At 41.7% G+C, this 17,284-nt stretch overlaps 18 non-coding genes and 1 pseudogene across 18 annotated transcripts; all 19 read right to left on the bottom strand.

Moving 5' to 3' along the window:
• Positions 1–6,711: 6,711 nt before the first annotated feature.
• Positions 6,712–6,825, bottom strand: LOC134569672 (U5 spliceosomal RNA). The gene has a single exon (XR_010084342.1). It is a non-coding gene; the product is annotated as a U5 spliceosomal RNA (small nuclear RNA).
• Positions 6,826–7,272: 447 nt separating this feature from the next.
• Positions 7,273–7,386, bottom strand: LOC134570503 (U5 spliceosomal RNA). Its single transcript, XR_010085128.1, has one exon. It is a non-coding gene; the product is annotated as a U5 spliceosomal RNA (small nuclear RNA).
• Positions 7,387–7,829: 443 nt separating this feature from the next.
• Positions 7,830–7,943, bottom strand: LOC134570144 (U5 spliceosomal RNA). The gene has a single exon (XR_010084791.1). It is a non-coding gene; the product is annotated as a U5 spliceosomal RNA (small nuclear RNA).
• A 461-nt stretch (positions 7,944–8,404) lies between these two features.
• LOC134570501 (U5 spliceosomal RNA) lies at positions 8,405–8,518 on the bottom strand. Its single transcript, XR_010085126.1, has one exon. It is a non-coding gene; the product is annotated as a U5 spliceosomal RNA (small nuclear RNA).
• A 455-nt stretch (positions 8,519–8,973) lies between these two features.
• Positions 8,974–9,087, bottom strand: LOC134570500 (U5 spliceosomal RNA). Its single transcript, XR_010085125.1, has one exon. It is a non-coding gene; the product is annotated as a U5 spliceosomal RNA (small nuclear RNA).
• Positions 9,088–9,621: 534 nt separating this feature from the next.
• Positions 9,622–9,735, bottom strand: LOC134569923 (U5 spliceosomal RNA). The gene has a single exon (XR_010084585.1). It is a non-coding gene; the product is annotated as a U5 spliceosomal RNA (small nuclear RNA).
• A 463-nt stretch (positions 9,736–10,198) lies between these two features.
• On the bottom strand, positions 10,199–10,312 carry LOC134569752 (U5 spliceosomal RNA). The gene has a single exon (XR_010084419.1). It is a non-coding gene; the product is annotated as a U5 spliceosomal RNA (small nuclear RNA).
• A 455-nt stretch (positions 10,313–10,767) lies between these two features.
• LOC134569989 (U5 spliceosomal RNA) lies at positions 10,768–10,863 on the bottom strand (annotated as a pseudogene).
• A 448-nt stretch (positions 10,864–11,311) lies between these two features.
• Positions 11,312–11,425, bottom strand: LOC134569821 (U5 spliceosomal RNA). The gene has a single exon (XR_010084488.1). It is a non-coding gene; the product is annotated as a U5 spliceosomal RNA (small nuclear RNA).
• Positions 11,426–11,873: 448 nt separating this feature from the next.
• Positions 11,874–11,987, bottom strand: LOC134569687 (U5 spliceosomal RNA). The gene has a single exon (XR_010084356.1). It is a non-coding gene; the product is annotated as a U5 spliceosomal RNA (small nuclear RNA).
• A 455-nt stretch (positions 11,988–12,442) lies between these two features.
• LOC134569464 (U5 spliceosomal RNA) lies at positions 12,443–12,556 on the bottom strand. Its single transcript, XR_010084141.1, has one exon. It is a non-coding gene; the product is annotated as a U5 spliceosomal RNA (small nuclear RNA).
• Positions 12,557–13,003: 447 nt separating this feature from the next.
• On the bottom strand, positions 13,004–13,117 carry LOC134569430 (U5 spliceosomal RNA). The gene has a single exon (XR_010084108.1). It is a non-coding gene; the product is annotated as a U5 spliceosomal RNA (small nuclear RNA).
• Positions 13,118–13,571: 454 nt separating this feature from the next.
• Positions 13,572–13,685, bottom strand: LOC134570499 (U5 spliceosomal RNA). The gene has a single exon (XR_010085124.1). It is a non-coding gene; the product is annotated as a U5 spliceosomal RNA (small nuclear RNA).
• Positions 13,686–14,140: 455 nt separating this feature from the next.
• On the bottom strand, positions 14,141–14,253 carry LOC134569471 (U5 spliceosomal RNA). Its single transcript, XR_010084148.1, has one exon. It is a non-coding gene; the product is annotated as a U5 spliceosomal RNA (small nuclear RNA).
• A 461-nt stretch (positions 14,254–14,714) lies between these two features.
• LOC134569714 (U5 spliceosomal RNA) lies at positions 14,715–14,828 on the bottom strand. The gene has a single exon (XR_010084383.1). It is a non-coding gene; the product is annotated as a U5 spliceosomal RNA (small nuclear RNA).
• Positions 14,829–15,282: 454 nt separating this feature from the next.
• On the bottom strand, positions 15,283–15,396 carry LOC134570365 (U5 spliceosomal RNA). The gene has a single exon (XR_010084998.1). It is a non-coding gene; the product is annotated as a U5 spliceosomal RNA (small nuclear RNA).
• Positions 15,397–15,850: 454 nt separating this feature from the next.
• LOC134570364 (U5 spliceosomal RNA) lies at positions 15,851–15,964 on the bottom strand. The gene has a single exon (XR_010084997.1). It is a non-coding gene; the product is annotated as a U5 spliceosomal RNA (small nuclear RNA).
• Positions 15,965–16,418: 454 nt separating this feature from the next.
• On the bottom strand, positions 16,419–16,532 carry LOC134569807 (U5 spliceosomal RNA). The gene has a single exon (XR_010084473.1). It is a non-coding gene; the product is annotated as a U5 spliceosomal RNA (small nuclear RNA).
• Positions 16,533–16,986: 454 nt separating this feature from the next.
• LOC134569909 (U5 spliceosomal RNA) lies at positions 16,987–17,100 on the bottom strand. Its single transcript, XR_010084571.1, has one exon. It is a non-coding gene; the product is annotated as a U5 spliceosomal RNA (small nuclear RNA).
• Between the last annotated feature and the right edge of the window lie 184 nt (positions 17,101–17,284).

The raw sequence follows: 17,284 nt of genomic DNA, 5'->3' as shown, positions 1-17,284 counted from the left end.
CCTCGTGGCTGGGGCTGTAGGGAAAAAGAGGTGTGTTGGATCTGTGGAGATTGTGTAGACTCATAGTTTCCTGGGGATCCTTCTTGTGTCACTTTGATAGCCTAGCTAGCTTCTCTGTGCACGTTACTCTGCTTGCAGAGTGGTGGTACCCTCCAGCTTTGAGCGCTGAGCTGGAGCCATTCCAATTTTTATTTGGTGGTGTGTGAATTCGGGCAGGCATTGCTGTCTTCATCACCACGGAGTAGTGGGACTTATAAAGTGGGTCTTTATAGGGGCACTACAAGAGTGAGGGTAGCGCAGACACTATTAGTGGGCTGCTGTGACGAGGGAGGCATATGGATTTCGGACCGGTGTTAGCTGTTATCCTTGGCCGCTGGTAGTAAGATACTACGGGATTGAGGGAGGTGACTTTGGAGTAAGCACACGAGTAAAGGAAAGGGATTATTGTTGATTTCATTTGAACTGTGATGCATGCACTGTATTTCAATTGTACTGTTGTTTTGTTTGTGTAATTAGGAGTTATTTAAACTCCTGTGTCTGTCTCTAAGGATTTTTCCTTGCCTTTTCCCTTTTCTATACTTCCTATATTATTATTCTATCCTCTCCTATTTCTATTGTGAGAGAAGTGATTGGTCACACACTTCTCACCTCCAATTAGTGACTAGTCTACGTTTTGGGAAGATGCACTGGGGGGGGACCCACCCCTCTCGAGTGTCAGTCCACCATTGTAGACACTGTTTAAAACCTTTTCCCCCTATATCTGGGACGCCTGTATAGGAGGGGAATGGAACAGGGTTAGAAAAGCCCAATAAGGGCTGGCTAGCGCGTGTGATCTAGTTGAAGATAGAGATTGCTAAAGTGTGTAAAATTGCTGTGCCTTCATGTGGTAGATTACTGACAGAGAAGAAAGCAAGCTTACTGGTACAGAGTAGCACTGCTATTCAGCAGGAAGGTAGGGTTGAGGAAGAACTAGATCACAAAGGGTTAAGAATGTATGTATATTATAATAATTGTTTTTGTATTTTGTGTTAGCCATTACCCTGGTAGAGGGTGGGGGTTTTGTATTGAGTTTCACTGAAGAGTATTATTAAATGTTGTGTTTTTGTGTCTCTTTGCTTTTGCAATAATTGTAACGTAACTGTCTTTCCAGCGCTGACATGGTTAAAAAACTTCATGCTGGCTCTCTCCTTGCCTTCTGTGAGACGCGAGGGGGGAGAGGGAGGGGTGACATTCCTGGTTTTTCAGTTCTGCGTTCAGTAAAATTATTCAGAAACTAATGATAAGATTTAGCAATGGAACAAAGTATTTTCTCCAAGACTGTTGTATAAGATAAGGAGTCAGGGATGTAGCTCAGTGTTTATTACGAAGGTTAGGAAAGTGAATCTGATGCAGGAATAGAGAATTATTTGGACGAGTTAAAAATGTAAAGGCAAGTGTGATTTGTTGCATTACTATGCAATGTGGATAGAGGGAATATGCAAAGTTGTTAAGCTAGATTGTGAAGAGGAAAAGTGATTAATGGCTGTAGGTATATTGTTTGCATTCCGTGAGTTTATTTATTTATTTTATTTATTTATTTTCCGCCCGTGTATTGTGTCATGCTCATCCTATCTTAAAGACATGCTGTCTTCCTTAATTCCCATATATTATGAACAAAAAGGTTACGGTTACTAGGATTATCCTGCTATTAGTTTCCCTGTGTCAGGAAGGTGTCTGTGACAAGTATTGGTTAATATGTAGATAGAATATATATGTCTATCGTTTCACGTATAAGTAACAAGTGTGTTTTAGCTTTGTGTACAAAGATTGATAGATAACATGCTGAAAGAAGGGTTATCTTAAAGAACATTTACTAAAAGAAAGTTCTAATAAACCAAGATTTCTTGAACAAATGAATAAGCCAAGTTTAAAGACTGACTAACATAATTTTTGTTGTAAGCCCAGATATTTTATTATTGCATATGCGTAGGAATTGAGACTTTGGGCATTATAGTATATTAATTCTAGATCTGTTACTAGCAGCAAGTGCTTAGCCTTATGCCTATCCCACGCATGCTTAAAACACTTCTACTGAGTTAACCTCTACCACTCCAGTTGGAAGGCTATTCCATGCATCCACTACCCTCTCAGTAATGTAATACTTCCTGATATTATTTTTTAAACCTTTGTCCCTCTATTTTTGAGACTATGTCCTCTTGTTATGGTAGTTTTTCCTTCTTTTAAATATAGTCTCCACTTTTACTGTGTTGTTTCCCTTTATGTATTTAAAATGCTTTTATCATATTTCCCCTGTCTCGTCCTTTCACCTAGCTATACCTGTTAAGATCCTTTAACCTTTCCTGGTGAATTTTACCCTGCAATCCGTGAACCAGTTTAGTAGCCCTTCTTTGAACTCTCTCTAAGGTATCCATATCCTTCTGAAGATATGGTCTCCAGTACTGTATCCAGTACTCTAAGTAAGGTCTCACCAGTGTTCTGTACAATGGCATGAGCATTTCCCTCTTCCTACTGCTAATACCTCTCCCAATGCAACCAAGCATTCTGCTAGCATTCCCTGCTGCTCTATTACATTGTACATTGTCATTAACAGCCAGAAACTGGAGGAAAATAAATGTGGATTAATGTATAGCCATTTATAAGCTTAACAAAATCTCCATTATCTTTTCCATTTATTTTGCAGAAGGCAATGTTATTTGTCTATTTTGTATGTTTTAAAAATACATTATCAGTGAAGAGTAGAATAAATTTTATCCCATTTACGAGACATAAAATTGTGATAATGTATATTTGTGATATAAGTAGAAATTACATTTTGAGATGTTAGATATAAATTATTAAATTAAGAACGAGAGTCAGGGATAGCGTCTGTCTCCGCGGGCACAAGACCCCGTGTGGAGAAGTGGTGGGCAAGCCATCATGGGCCACCCATGGGAGTGAAACGTTCGAGGCTTGTGGAGACAAGATGAGCATGTTAGCCTTTTATTATTTTTCTCTAGGGAAAGCATAGGGCCAGTTAATAGTTGTTGTACATGGGCTATTTGCAGCCTCCATTGCATTTCTACCTAGTCTTGATTTCTGATGTATCCTCCATTGCTACATCACCTGTTTGCTCCCTTACCTGCCCATCCCCGCTTATTCCTCCCACCGATCCCTCCCCTTCATCTACAGTCCCCCACTTTCCCCTACTGCCCCTCCCTCTACTCCTCCTTCTCCTCCTCCTACTCCTTCTTCCTGCTCTTACTCCTCCCTCCTCTTCCTACTCCTCCCTCTACTCCACTTTCTCCTCCTACTCCTCCCTCTACTCCACCTTCTCCTCCTCCTACTCCTTCTTCCTGCTCTTACTCCTCCCTCCTCTTCCTACTCCTCCCTCTACTCCACTTTCTCCTCCTACTCCTTCCTCTACTCCACCTTCTCCTCTTTCCTCCTCCTTCTCCTCTACCCCCCCCACTCCTTCTTCCTGCTCTTACTCCTCCCTCCTCTTCCTACTCCTCCCTCTACTCCACTTTCTCCTCCTACTCCTCCCTCTACTCCACCTTCTCCTCCTCCTACTCCTTCTTCCTGCTCTTACTCCTCCTTCTTCTTCCTACTCCTCCCTCTACTCCACCTTCTCCTCCTCCTACTCCTTCTTCCTGCTCTTACTCCTCCTTCTTCTTCCTACTCCTCCCTCTACTCCACCTTCTCCTCTCTCCTCCTACTTCTCCTCTACTCCTCCTTCTCCTCCTCCTACTCCACCTTCTTCCCTCTCACTCTATCCGCTACTCATTCTTCCATCTCCCCACCACCATATCTATATCCTTTATATGCTTCCTCCCTTCTTATTCCTTACCAATTTCCTCCACCCATAGACAACTCTGCCTCTACCTGACAACATTATATTTTGAAGAAAAGTTGCTCTGGCCACTCTTCCGCCACTCCCCAGGGGGGAATACCACACTGAAAGAACTGTTTTGGGCACTCTCAAGGAAATAGTGCGGCCCTGACCCAGATTCCCATGGAAGTAAGGGAGGTGGCTGTCCCTCATGTTTTTTCTTCACTAAGTCCCCAGAAATCTCATGAAAGGAACTTGACTCATTAGAACAAAACATGAACATTCAATTTACAAATCTCTACAGAGGGGGGTCAGCAAGAGAACTGTGAATAGAAAGACAAAGTAGCTTTACCAGATCCTGACTCCACTCTGTTTGCGGATAAAGAGGAAAGGTACCATACTGGATTTGCTGTTGCTACAGAAGATCAGGTACGTCAAGCACCTTCACTTTCCTCACTCACATCTGCTCAAGACGCTGAATTGACAGCCTTCTCAGTGGCATACAAAATACCTGAAGGAAGACATGCCAATACCTACACTGACTCAAGACATGCCCTGGGTGCAGCACATTATTTTGGATCAATCTGGAAGATAAGAAGCACCACTCAGCTGACTAAAAGCTGCCAACCAAGCCACAAGTGCACCAAGGGAAGTGGACAGAATGGTGTCCGCTAAAGAAACTTCTATACTCACCATGTAGATCCTACCTACAGATCTCAAGCTTCTAAAAGAATGACAAAGCAGCTACTGACCCTGAAGAAATACAAAGCTGGAAAAACAGAAAGGGGCAACCCTTGAAGACGGGCTGTACTCCAACGCTCTTAAGCTCTGTTTACCCAAAAACATGTACTGGGCAGTGAGCCCATGGAACTTTATACCTATCCAAGACCCTCATGAACTCTTTGATCTCTAAATACTCTAAAGCACCTAGAATTACTCCTCTAATCACCAGTCACTGCCGATCCTGTGTTATTTGTGCCAAGGACAGCTCAGGCAGAAGAGGAGGAGAATCCTAAGCACCTAGCTAACTCTCAATATCCCTTTCAAGAATCCAGGTGACAAAGAGCTACTGGGTCAAATATGCACTAGTTATAATAGACATTTTGTCAGGATGGCCAGAAGCCTAGCCGGTCATCAATGTGACAACCAAGACCATATATCCAATAGTGCATTGTGAAAGTTGCAGAGATCACTCAGTGGATTCATTGTTCCAGATTCAAGACTCTCTCTATCTCTGCAACATGAGAAGTAACATTTGTTGATTTTGACACACTTTTGACTCTAAAGAAAAAAAATGACTTGTTAAATAAAAAGATACCAGCAAGTAGGTGTTTGATGGCCATAATAATGCCTGACCACCTGCCATCGATGGAAAGCCGAGGACCCCAAAAGGAGACCTCGTGAAGCTGAAGAGATCCAAATGCCAAGCTTCCTCAGGATTATTTGCCCATCCTGAGTTTGTGGTGATATTAATATTGACTAAATGATCCGAGTCCACCTACGCTGATGTAGCGTGGGACAGGTTTAATACTACACCCTAACCAAGGTTATTATGTCAATACACATAATACATGACAAGGTACTCTTGACACACCACATTCATGCTTCAGAACATAAAAAGGAGCACCCCTCTAAAGGGAAAGTTTGATATATATATATTGATGCCATAGGTGTGCCAAGGGGGGTACCAGATGATTTTGCAGTAAAGGGAAAGTTTGAGTCCATTTTCTCAACCGTCACTGCTAATAATAATAATAATATTTTGATTTGCTTTTATTATATCTATTGCAACCAACAACGTTTACCTGTCACCATGACTTGTTGTGCCTATATTCCAGATAACACAGGTCCATATGGTAATGTAAGCTTGTCTATTTATGATGTCCCTCTGAAGAACTAAGAAGACTTTAAGAACCGTTACTTCATAGGGTTTTGTGCCTTTGGGCTAACCTGTCTTCTGAAACTAACTAATAAAGTTTATCTCTTAGAATATTAACATTTCATAGGGGGGACTGATGTAGAATTATTAAAAATCTTTATTGAACTTGTATTGAATTATTGTACTAACTCCATTTTAACTGCATACTGTGAATCCTCCATTTTGTCCTCATAACCTAACTTGTTCATTTTAAAACTACATTACATGACAGAATTTCCCAGCACATCTAATACAATAGACAAAGACTGTATTCTCTATAAAGATATGATTAACTCAGGAACTGCTGACTTTACTGACTTTCCCCTAACTTGCAACATAGTATAATTTGAAGGCCACGAGAACACAGTAGTAATGAAATGTTCTATTCATAAGAGACCTTGCACCTGGACATGAGGCCCGATATCACTGACTGTGTAAAATGACGCTCAAGCCCCCCTTTCCACCGAGTAAACCTCATGCTGGGAAAGATGGCGCCTGAGCCTTCTGTCCACACCCTTGTCCAGAACAATACCACCTCCCGGTGGGAGGACACCTAGCTGGTCACTCAAACCCCTGAGCCAATTAATAATATTGGTGGGTGGACACGAAGTTAGTCACATAATGTTTAATCCAATTAATGATGTTTATTTGTTATTATCTGATATTCAATGATGATGTCATTTTGCTTTTAAAAAGATCTGCACAACTGTTTTCCAACCAGATTGTATTAAATTTTCTGAAGTGCTTTTAACCTGAACTCCATGTGTCAGTGTGAGCTTACTTCTGCGTATACGCAATTTAATCATCTCAGATTTGGACAGGAACAGATAGACATTTAAACATATTTGTTTATTTCTAAATTAATCTACATCAACATCATAAATAGGGAGCCAAAACTTTTTCTTTTTTTTGCAACAGCTTGGTACTTAGAACCACTTGGATCTCTGTTTAAGAAGTTTCTTCTACTTTTGTACAAGTTTAGCACAGCCAGTGTAAACTGGGCCTGAAAAAATTGAGTGAAACTCATGGTCGTTCCTCTCCACGGAAATCTTTAGTAAAAGGCGAAAAATTTATTCAATCTGAAGAGAAACCAGAGTATAAAGTTCATCCATCTGACAGCAGGCAAGGTGCGGAACCTGCCTTTTACACATATGGTGAGCAACCCTACATTAAACTGTAACTTGGAGAATCTGCCATAAATATTAATGACCCCACTAAATATGTAAAAAAATATCTGGGTTTTTTTTAAGATTGTATCATATTAACAGCAAAGGGAAGAGGAGCACAGCTGCTTGCAGTGCAACATGGGTATTCAAATGAGGCATGCCCACTGCTGACACGCCCCTAGATGCATGCTTGGTCTCTCGGCAGAGCCCTGCAGCTGTCAAGAATGCCAGAGCCTGAGGCATGCTTTGCCCGCAGTCAAAGATGCTGACGTCATAAATAGGGAGCCAAAACTTTTTCTTTTTTTTGCAACAACTTGGTGCTTAGATCCTCTTGGATCTCTGTTTAAGAAGTTTCTTCTACTTTTGTACAAGTTTAGCACAGCCAGTGTAAACTGGGCCTGAAAAAATTGAGTGAAACTCGTGTTCGTTCCTCTCCACGGAAATCTTTAGTAAAAGGCGAAAGATTTATTCGATCTGAAGAGAAACCAGAGTATAAAGTCCATCCATCTGACAGCAGGCAAGGTGCGGAACCTGCCTTTCCACGTATGGTGAGCAACCCTACATTAAACTGTAACTTGGAGAATCTGCCATAAATATTAATGACCCCACTAAATATGTAAAAAAAAAGACAAAATATCTGGTGTTTTTTTACGCTTGTATCATATTAACAGCAAAGGGAAGAGGAGCACAGCTGCTTGCAGTGCAACATGGGTATTCAAATGAGGCATGCCCACTGCTGACACGCCCCTAAATGCATGCTTGGTCTCTGCAGCTGTCAAGAATGCCAGAGCCTGAGGCATGCTTTGCCCGCAGTCAAAGATGCTGACATCATAAATAGGGATCCAAAACTTTTTCTTTTTTTCGCAACAGCTTGGTGCTTAGAACCTCTTGGATCTCTGTTTAAGAAGTTTCTTCTACTTTTGTACAAGTTTAGCACAGCCAGTGTAAACTGGGCCTGAAAAAATTGAGTGAAACTCATGGTCGTTCCTCTCCACGGAAATCTTTAGTAAAAGGCGAAAGATTTATTCGATCTGAAGAGAAACCAGAGTATAAAATCCATCCATCTGACAGCAGGCAAGGTGTGGAACCTGCCTTTCACACGTATGGTGAGCAACCCTAAATTAAGCTTTAACTTGGAGAATCTGCCATAAATATTAATGACCCCACTAAATATGTAAAAAAAGAAAAAAATATCTTTTTTTTTTTTTTTTTTTAGCTTGTATCATGTTAACAGCAAAGGGAAGAGGAGCACAGCTGCTTGCAGTGCAACATGGGTATTCAAATGAGGCATGCCCACTGCTGACACGCCCCTAAATGCATGCTTGGTCTCTCGGCAGAGCCCCCCAGCTGTCAAGAATGCCAGAGCCTGAGGCATGCTTTGCCCGCAGTCAAAGATGCTGACATCATAAATAGGGATCCAAAACGTTTTCTTTTTTTCGCAACAGCTTGGTGCTTAGAACCTCTTGGATCTCTGTTTAAGAAGTTTCTTCTACTTTTGTACAAGTTTAGCACAGCCAGTGTAAACTGGGCCTGAAAAAATTGAGTGAAACTCGTGTTCGTTCCTCTCCACGGAAATCTTTAGTAAAAGGCGAAAGATTTATTCGATCTGAAGAGAAACCAGAGTATAAAGTCCATCCATCTGACAGCAGGCAAGGTGCGGAACCTGCCTTTTACACGTATGGTGAGCAACCCTACATTAAGCTGTAACTTGGAGAATCTGCCATAAATATTAATGACCCCACTAAATATGTAAAAAAAGAAAAAATATCTGTTTTTTTTTTTAAGCTTGTATCATATTAACAGCAAAGGGAAGAGGAGCACAGCTGCTTGCAGTGCAACATGGGTATTCAAATGAGGCATGCCCACTGCTGACACGCCCCTAAATGCATGCTTGGTCTCTCGGCAGAGCCCTGCAGCTGTCAAGAATGCCAGAGCCTGAGGCATGCTTTGCCCGCAGTCAAAGATGCTGACATCATAAATAGGGAACCAAAACTTTTTCTTTTTTTCGCAACAGCTTGGTGCTTAGAACCTCTTGGATCTCTGTTTAAGAAGTTTCTTCTACTTTTGTACAAGTTTAGCACAGCCAGTGTAAACTGGGCCTGAAAAAATTGAGTGAAACTCGTGTTCGTTCCTCTCCACGGAAATCTTTAGTAAAAGGCGAAAGATTTATTCGATCTGAAGAGAAACCAGAGTATAAAGTCCATCCATCTGACAGCAGGCAAGGTGCGGAACCTGCCTTTTACACGTATGGTGAGCAACCCTACATTAAACTGTAACTTGGAGAATCTGCCATAAATATTAATGACCCCACTAAATATGTAAAAAAAGAAAAAAATATATATATATATTTTTTTTAGCTTGTATCATATTAACAGCAAAGGGAAGAGGAGCACAGCTGCTTGCAGTGCAACATGGGTATTCAAATGAGGCATGCCCACTGCTGACACGCCCCTAAATGCATGCTTGGTCTCTCGGCAGAGCCCTGCAGCTGTCAAGAATGCCAGAGCCTGAGGCATGCTTTGCCCGCAGTCAAAGATGCTGACATCATAAATAGGGAACCAAAACTTTTTCTTTTTTTCGCAACAGCTTGGTGCTTAGAACCTCTTGGATCTCTGTTTAACCCCTTAAGGACCAAGCTTCTGGAATAAAAGGGAATCATGACATGTCACACACGTCATGTGTCCTTAAGGGGTTAAGAAGTTTCTTCTACTTTTGTACAACTTTAGCACAGCCAGTGTAAACTTGGCCTGAAAAAATTGAGTGAAACTCATGGTCGTTCCTCTCCACGGAAATCTTTAGTAAAAGGCGAAAGAATAATTCGATCTGAAGAGAAACCAGAGTATAAAATCCATCCATCTGACAGCAGGCAAGGTGTGGAACCTGCCTTTCACACGTATGGTGAGCAACCCTACATTAAGCTTTAACTTGGAGAATCTGCCATAAATATTAATGACCCCACTAAATATGTAAAAAAAGAAAAAAATATCTTTTTTTTTTTTTTTTTTTTTAGCTTGTATCATGTTAACAGCAAAGGGAAGAGGAGCACAGCTGCTTGCAGTGCAACATGGGTATTCAAATGAGGCATGCCCACTGCTGACACGCCCCTAGATGCATGCTTGGTCTCTCGGCAGAGCCCTGCAGCTGTCAAGAATGCCAGAGCCTGAGGCATGCTTTGCCCGCAGTCAAAGATGCTGACATCATAAATAGGGAGCCAAAACTTTTTCTTTTTTTTGCAACAACTTGGTGCTTAGATCCTCTTGGATCTCTGTTTAAGAAGTTTCTTCTACTTTTGTACAAGTTTAGCACAGCCAGTGTAAACTGGGCCTGAAAAAATTGAGTGAAACTCATGGTCGTTCCTCTCCACGGAAATCTTTAGTAAAAGGCGAAAAATTTATTCAATCTGAAGAGAAACCAGAGTAGAAAGTCCATCCATCTGACAGCAGGCAAGGTGCGGAACCTGCCTTTTACACGTATGGTGAGCAACCCTACATTAAGCTGTAACTTGGAGAATCTGCCATAAATATTAATGACCCCACTAAATATGTAAAAAAAGACAAAATATCTGTTTTTTTTTTAAGCTTGTATCATATTAACAGCAAAGGGAAGAGGAGCACAGCTGCTTGCAGTGCAACATGGGTATTCAAATGAGGCATGCCCACTGCTGACACGCCCCTAAATGTATGCTTGGTCTCTCGGCAGAGCCCTGCAGCTGTCAAGATTGCCAGAGCCTGAGGCATGCTTTGCCCGCAGTCAAAGATGCTGACATCATAAATAGGGAGCCAAAACTTTTTCCTTTTTTTTGCAGCAACTTGGTGCTTAGATCCTCTTGGATCTCTGTTTAAGAAGTTTCTTCTACTTTTGTACAAGTTTAGCACAGCCAGTGTAAACTGGGCCTGAAAAAATTGAGTGAAACTCATGGTCGTTCCTCTCCACGGAAATCTTTTATTCGATCTGAAGAGAAACCAGAGTATAAAGTCCATCCATCTGACAGCAGGCAAGGTGCGAAACCTGCCTTTTACACGTATGGTGAGCAACCCTACATTAAACTGTAACTTGGAGAATCTGCCATAAATATTAATGACCCCACTAAATATGTAAAAAAATATCTGGTTTTTTTTTAAGCTTGTATCATATTAACAGCAAAGGGAAGAGGAGCACAGCTGCTTGCAGTGCAACATGGGTATTCAAATGAGGCATGCCCACTGCTGACACGCCCCTAAATGTATGCTTGGTCTCTCGGCAGAGCCCTGCAGCTGTCAAGATTGCCAGAGCCTGAGGCATGCTTTGCCCGCAGTCAAAGATGCTGACATCATAAATAGGGAGCCAAAACTTTTTCCTTTTTTTTGCAACAACTTGGTGCTTAGATCCTCTTGGATCTCTGTTTAAGAAGATTCTTCTACTTTTGTACAAGTTTAACACAGCCAATGTAAACTGGGCCTGAAAAAATTGAGTGAAACTCATGGTCGTTCCTCTCCACGGAAATCTTTAGTAAAAGGCAAAAGATCTATTCGATCTGAAGAGAAACCAGAATATAAAGTCCATCCATCTGACAGCAGGCAAGGTGCGGAACCTGCCTTTTACACGTATGGTGAGCAACCCTACATTAAACTGTAACTTGGAGAATCTGCCATAAATATTAATAACCCCACTAAATATGTAAAAAAATATCTGTTTTTTTTTTAAGCTTGTATCATATTAACAGCAAAGGGAAGAGGAGCACAGCTGCTTGCAGTGCAACATGGGTATTCAAATGAGGCATGCCCACTGCTGACACGCCCCTAAATGCATGCTTGGTCTCTCGGCAGAGCCCTGCAGCTGTCAAGATTGCCAGAGCCTGAGGCATGCTTTGCCCGCAGTCAAAGATGCTGACATCATAAATAGGGAGCCAAAACTTTTTCCTTTTTTTTGCAACAACTTGGTGCTTAGAACCTCTTGGATCTCTGTTTAAGAAGTTTCTTCTACTTTTGTACAAGTTTAGCACAGCCAGTGTAAACTGGGCCTGAAAAAATTGAGTGAAACTCATGTTCGTTCCTCTCCACTGAAATCTTTAGTAAAAGGCGAAAGATTTATTCGATCTGAAGAGAAACCAGAGTATAAAGTCCATCCATCTGACAGGAGGCAAGGTGCGGAACCTGCCTTTTACACGTATGGTGAGCAACCCTACATTAAACTGTAACTTGGAGAATCTGCCATAAATATTAATGACCCCACTAAATATGTAAAAAAAGACAAAATATCTGTTTTTTTTTTAAGCTTGTATCATATTAACAGCAAAGGGAAGAGGAGCACAGCTGCTTGCAGTGCAACATGGGTATTCAAATGAGGCATGCCCACTGCTGACACGCCCCTAAATGCATGCTTGGTCTCTCGGCAGAGCCCTGCAGCTGTCAAGATTGCCAGAGCCTGAGGCATGCTTTGCCCGCAGTCAAAGATGCTGACATCATAAATAGGGAGCCAAAACTTTTTCCTTTTTTTTGCAACAACTTGGTGCTTAGAACCTCTTGGATCTCTGTTTAAGAAGTTTCTTCTACTTTTGTACAAGTTTAGCACAGCCAGTGTAAACTGGGCCTGAAAAAATTGAGTGAAACTCATGTTCGTTCCTCTCCACGGAAATCTTTAGTAAAAGGCGAAAAATTTATTCGATCTGAAGAGAAACCAGAGTATAAAGTCCATCCATCTGACAGGAGGCAAGGTGCGGAACCTGCCTTTTACACGTATGGTGAGCAACCCTACATTAAACTGTAACTTGGAGAATCTGCCATAAATATTAATGACCCCACTAAATATGTAAAAAAATATCTGGGGTTTTTTTAAGATTGTATCATATTAACAGCAAAGGGAAGAGGAGCACAGCTGCTTGCAGTGCAACATGGGTATTCAAATGAGGCATGCCCACTGCTGACACGCCCCTAGATGCATGCTTGGTCTCTCGGCAGAGCCCTGCAGCTGTCAAGAATGCCAGAGCCTGAGGCATGCTTTGCCCGCAGTCAAAGATGCTGACATCATAAATAGGGAGCCAAAACTTTTTCTTTTTTTTGCAACAACTTGGTGCTTAGATCCTCTTGGATCTCTGTTTAAGAAGTTTCTTCTACTTTTGTACAAGTTTAGCACAGCCAGTGTAAACTGGGCCTGAAAAAATTGAGTGAAACTCATGGTCGTTCCTCTCCACGGAAATCTTTAGTAAAAGGCGAAAGATTTATTCGATCTGAAAAGAAACCAGAGTATAAAATCCATCCATCTGACAGCAGGCAAGGTGCGGAACCTGCCTTTTACACGTATGGTGAGCAACCCTACATTAAGCTGTAACTTGGAGAATCTGCCATAAATATTAACGACCCCACTAAATATGTAAAAAAAGAAAAAATATCTGTTTTTTTTTTAAGCTTGTATCATATTAACAGCAAAGGGAAGAGGAGCACAGCTGCTTGCAGTGCAACATGGGTATTCAAATGAGGCATGCCCACTGCTGACACGCCCCTAAATGCATGCTTGGTCTCTCGGCAGAGCCCCGCAGCTGTCAAGAATGCCAGAGCCTGAGGCATGCTTTGCCCGCAGTCAAAGATGCTGACATCATAAATAGGGAACCAAAACTTTTTCTTTTTTTCGCAACAGCTTGGTGCTTAGAACCTCTTGGATCTCTGTTTAAGAAGTTTCTTCAACGTTTGTACAAGTTTAGCACAGCCAGTGTAAACTGGGCCTGAAAAAATTGAGTGAAACTCGTGTTCGTTCCTCTCCACGGAAATCTTTAGTAAAAGGCGAAAGATTTATTCGATCTGAAGAGAAACCAGAGTATAAAGTCCATCCATCTGACAGCAGGCAAGGTGCGGAACCTGCCTTTCCACGTATGGTGAGCAACCCTACATTAAACTGTAACTTGGAGAATCTGCCATAAATATTAATGACCCCACTAAATATGTAAAAAAAAAGACAAAATATCTGGTGTTTTTTTACGCTTGTATCATATTAACAGCAAAGGGAAGAGGAGCACAGCTGCTTGCAGTGCAACATGGGTATTCAAATGAGGCATGCCCACTGCTGACACGCCCCTAAATGCATGCTTGGTCTCTCGGCAGAGCCCTGCAGCTGTCAAGAATGCCAGAGCCTGAGGCATGCTTTGCCCGCAGTCAAAGATGCTGACATCATAAATAGGGATCCAAAACTTTTTCTTTTTTTCGCAACAGCTTGGTGCTTAGAACCTCTTGGATCTCTGTTTAAGAAGTTTCTTCTACTTTTGTACAAGTTTAGCACAGCCAGTGTAAACTGGGCCTAAAAAATTGAGTGAAACTCATGGTCGTTCCTCTCCACGGAAATCTTTAGTAAAAGGCGAAAGATTTATTCGATCTGAAGAGAAACCAGAGTATAAAATCCATCCATCTGACAGCAGGCAAGGTGTGGAACCTGCCTTTCACACGTATGGTGAGCAACCCTAAATTAAGCATTAACTTGGAGAATCTGCCATAAATATTAATGACCCCACTAAATATGTAAAAAAAGAAAAAAATATCTTTTTTTTTTTTTTTTTTTAGCTTGTATCATGTTAACAGCAAAGGGAAGAGGAGCACAGCTGCTTGCAGTGCAACATGGGTATTCAAATGAGGCATGCCCACTGCTGACACGCCCCTAAATGCATGCTTGGTCTCTCGGCAGAGCCCCCCAGCTGTCAAGAATGCCAGAGCCTGAGGCATGCTTTGCCCGCAGTCAAAGATGCTGACATCATAAATAGGGATCCAAAACTTTTTCTTTTTTTCGCAACAGCTTGGTGCTTAGAACCTCTTGGATCTCTGTTTAAGAAGTTTCTTCTACTTTTGTACAAGTTTAGCACAGCCAGTGTAAACTGGGCCTGAAAAAATTGAGTGAAACTCATGGTCGTTCCTCTCCACGGAAATCTTTAGTAAAAGGCGAAAGATTTATTCGATCTGAATAGAAACCCGAGTATAAAATCCATCCATCTGACAGCAGGCAAGGTGTGGAACCTGCCCTTCACAAGTATGGTGAGCAACCCTACATTAAGCTTTAACTTGGAGAATCTGCCATAAATATTAATGACCCCACTAAATATGTAAAAAAAGACAAAATATCTGGTGTTTTTTTACGCTTGTATCATATTAACAGCAAAGGGAAGAGGAGCACAGCTGCTTGCAGTGCAACATGGGTATTCAAATGAGGCATGCCCACTGCTGACACGCCCCTAAATGCATGCTTGGTCTCTCGGCAGAGCCCTGCAGCTGTCAAGAATGCCAGAGCCTGAGGCATGCTTTGCCCGCAGTCAAAGATGCTGACATCATAAATAGGGATCCAAAACTTTTTCTTTTTTTCGCAACATCTTGGTGCTTAGAACCTCTTGGATCTCTGTTTAAGAAGTTTCTTCTACTTTTGTACAAGTTTAGCACAGCCAGTGTAAACTGGGCCTGAAAAAATTGAGTGAAACTCGTGGTCGTTCCTCTCCACGGAAATCTTTAGTAAAAGGCGAAAGATTTATTCGATCTGAAGAGAAACCAGAGTATAAAGTCCATCCATCTGACAGCAGGCAAGGTGCGGAACCTGCCTTTTACACGTATGGTGAGCAACCCTACATTAAGCTGTAACTTGGAGAATCTGCCATAAATATTAACGACCCCACTAAATATGTAAAAAAAGACAAAATATCTGGTGTTTTTTTAAGCTTGTATCATATTAACAGCAAAGGGAAGAGGAGCACAGCTGCTTGCAGTGCAACATGGGTATTCAAATGAGGCATGCCCACTGCTGACACGCCCCTAAATGCATGCTTGGTCTCTCGGCAGAGCCCCGCAGCTGTCAAGAATGCCAGAGCCTGAGGCATGCTTTGCCCGCAGTCAAAGATGCTGACATCATAAATAAGGAACCAAAACTTTTTCTTTTTTTCGCAACAGCTTGGTGCTTAGAACCTCTTGGATCTCTGTTTAAGACGTTTCTTCTACTTTTGTACAAGTTTAGCACAGCCAGTGTAAACTGGGCCTGAAAAAATTGAGTGAAACTCGTGGTCGTTCCTCTCCACGGAAATCTTTAGTAAAAGGCGAAAGATTTATTCGATCTGAAGAGAAACCAGAGTATAAAGTCCATCCATCTGACAGCAGGCAAGGTGCGGAACCTGCCTTTTACACGTATGGTGAGCAACCCTACATTAAGCTGTAACTTGGAGAATCTGCCATAAATATTAACGACCCCACTAAATATGTAAAAAAAGACAAAATATCTGGTGTTTTTTTACGCTTGTATCATATTAAGAGCAAAGGGAAGAGGAGCACAGCTGCTTGCAGTGCAACATGGGTATTCAAATGAGGCATGCCCACTGCTGACACGCCCCTAAATGCATGCTTGGTCTCTCGGCAGAGCCCTGCAGCTGTCAAGAATGCCAGAGCCTGAGGCATGCTTTGCCCGCAGTCAAAGATGCTGACATCATAAATAGGGAACCAAAACTTTTTCTTTTTTTCGCAACAGCTTGGTGCTTAGAACCTCTTGGATATCTGTTTAAGAAGTTTCTTCTACTTTTGTACAAGTTTAGCACAGCCAGTGTAAACTGGGCCTGAAAAAATTGAGTGAAACTCGTGTTCGTTCCTCTCCACGGAAATCTTTAGTAAAATGCGAAAGATTTATTCGATCTGAAGAGAAACCAGAGTATAAAGTCCATCCATCTGACAGCAGGCAAGGTGTGGAACCTGCCTTTCACACGTATGGTGAGCAACCCTACATTAAGCTTTAACTTGGAGAATCTGCCATAAATATTAATGACCCCACTAAATATGTAAAAAAATACAAAATATCTGGTGTTTTTTTAAGCTTGTATCATGTTAACAGCAAAGGGAAGAGGAGCACAGCTGCTTGCAGTGCAACATGGGTATTCAAATGAGGCATGCCCACTGCTGACACGCCCCTAAATGCATGCTTGGTCTCTCGGCAGAGCCCCGCAGCTGTCAAGAATGCCAGAGCCTGAGGCATGCTTTGCCCGCAGTCAAAGATGCTGACATCATAAATAGGGAACCAAAACTTTTTCTTTTTTTCGCAACAGCTTGGTGCTTAGAACCTCTTGGATCTCTGTTTAAGAAGTTTCTTCTACTTTTGTACAAGTTTAGCACAGCCAGTGTAAACTGGGCCTGAAAAAATTGAGTGAAACTCGTGGTCGTTCCTCTCCACGTAAATCTTTAGTAAAAGGCGAAAGATTTATTTGATCTGAAGAGAAACCAGAGTATAAAATCCATCCATCTGACAGCAGGCAAGGTGCGGAACCTGCCTTTTACACGTATGGTGAGCAACCCTACATTAAGCTGTAACTTGGAGAATCTGCCATAAATATTAATGACCCCACTAAATATGTAAAAAAAGAAAAAATCTCTGTTTTTTTTTAAGCTTGTATCATATTAACAGCAAAGGGAA

The sequence above is a fragment of the Pelobates fuscus genome, chromosome 7, assembly GCF_036172605.1.
Source record: "Pelobates fuscus isolate aPelFus1 chromosome 7, aPelFus1.pri, whole genome shotgun sequence".
Classification (NCBI taxonomy): domain Eukaryota; kingdom Metazoa; phylum Chordata; class Amphibia; order Anura; family Pelobatidae; genus Pelobates; species Pelobates fuscus.
Note: the sequence above shows the minus strand (reverse complement) of the source record. Positions and strands in the feature narration are given on the sequence as shown.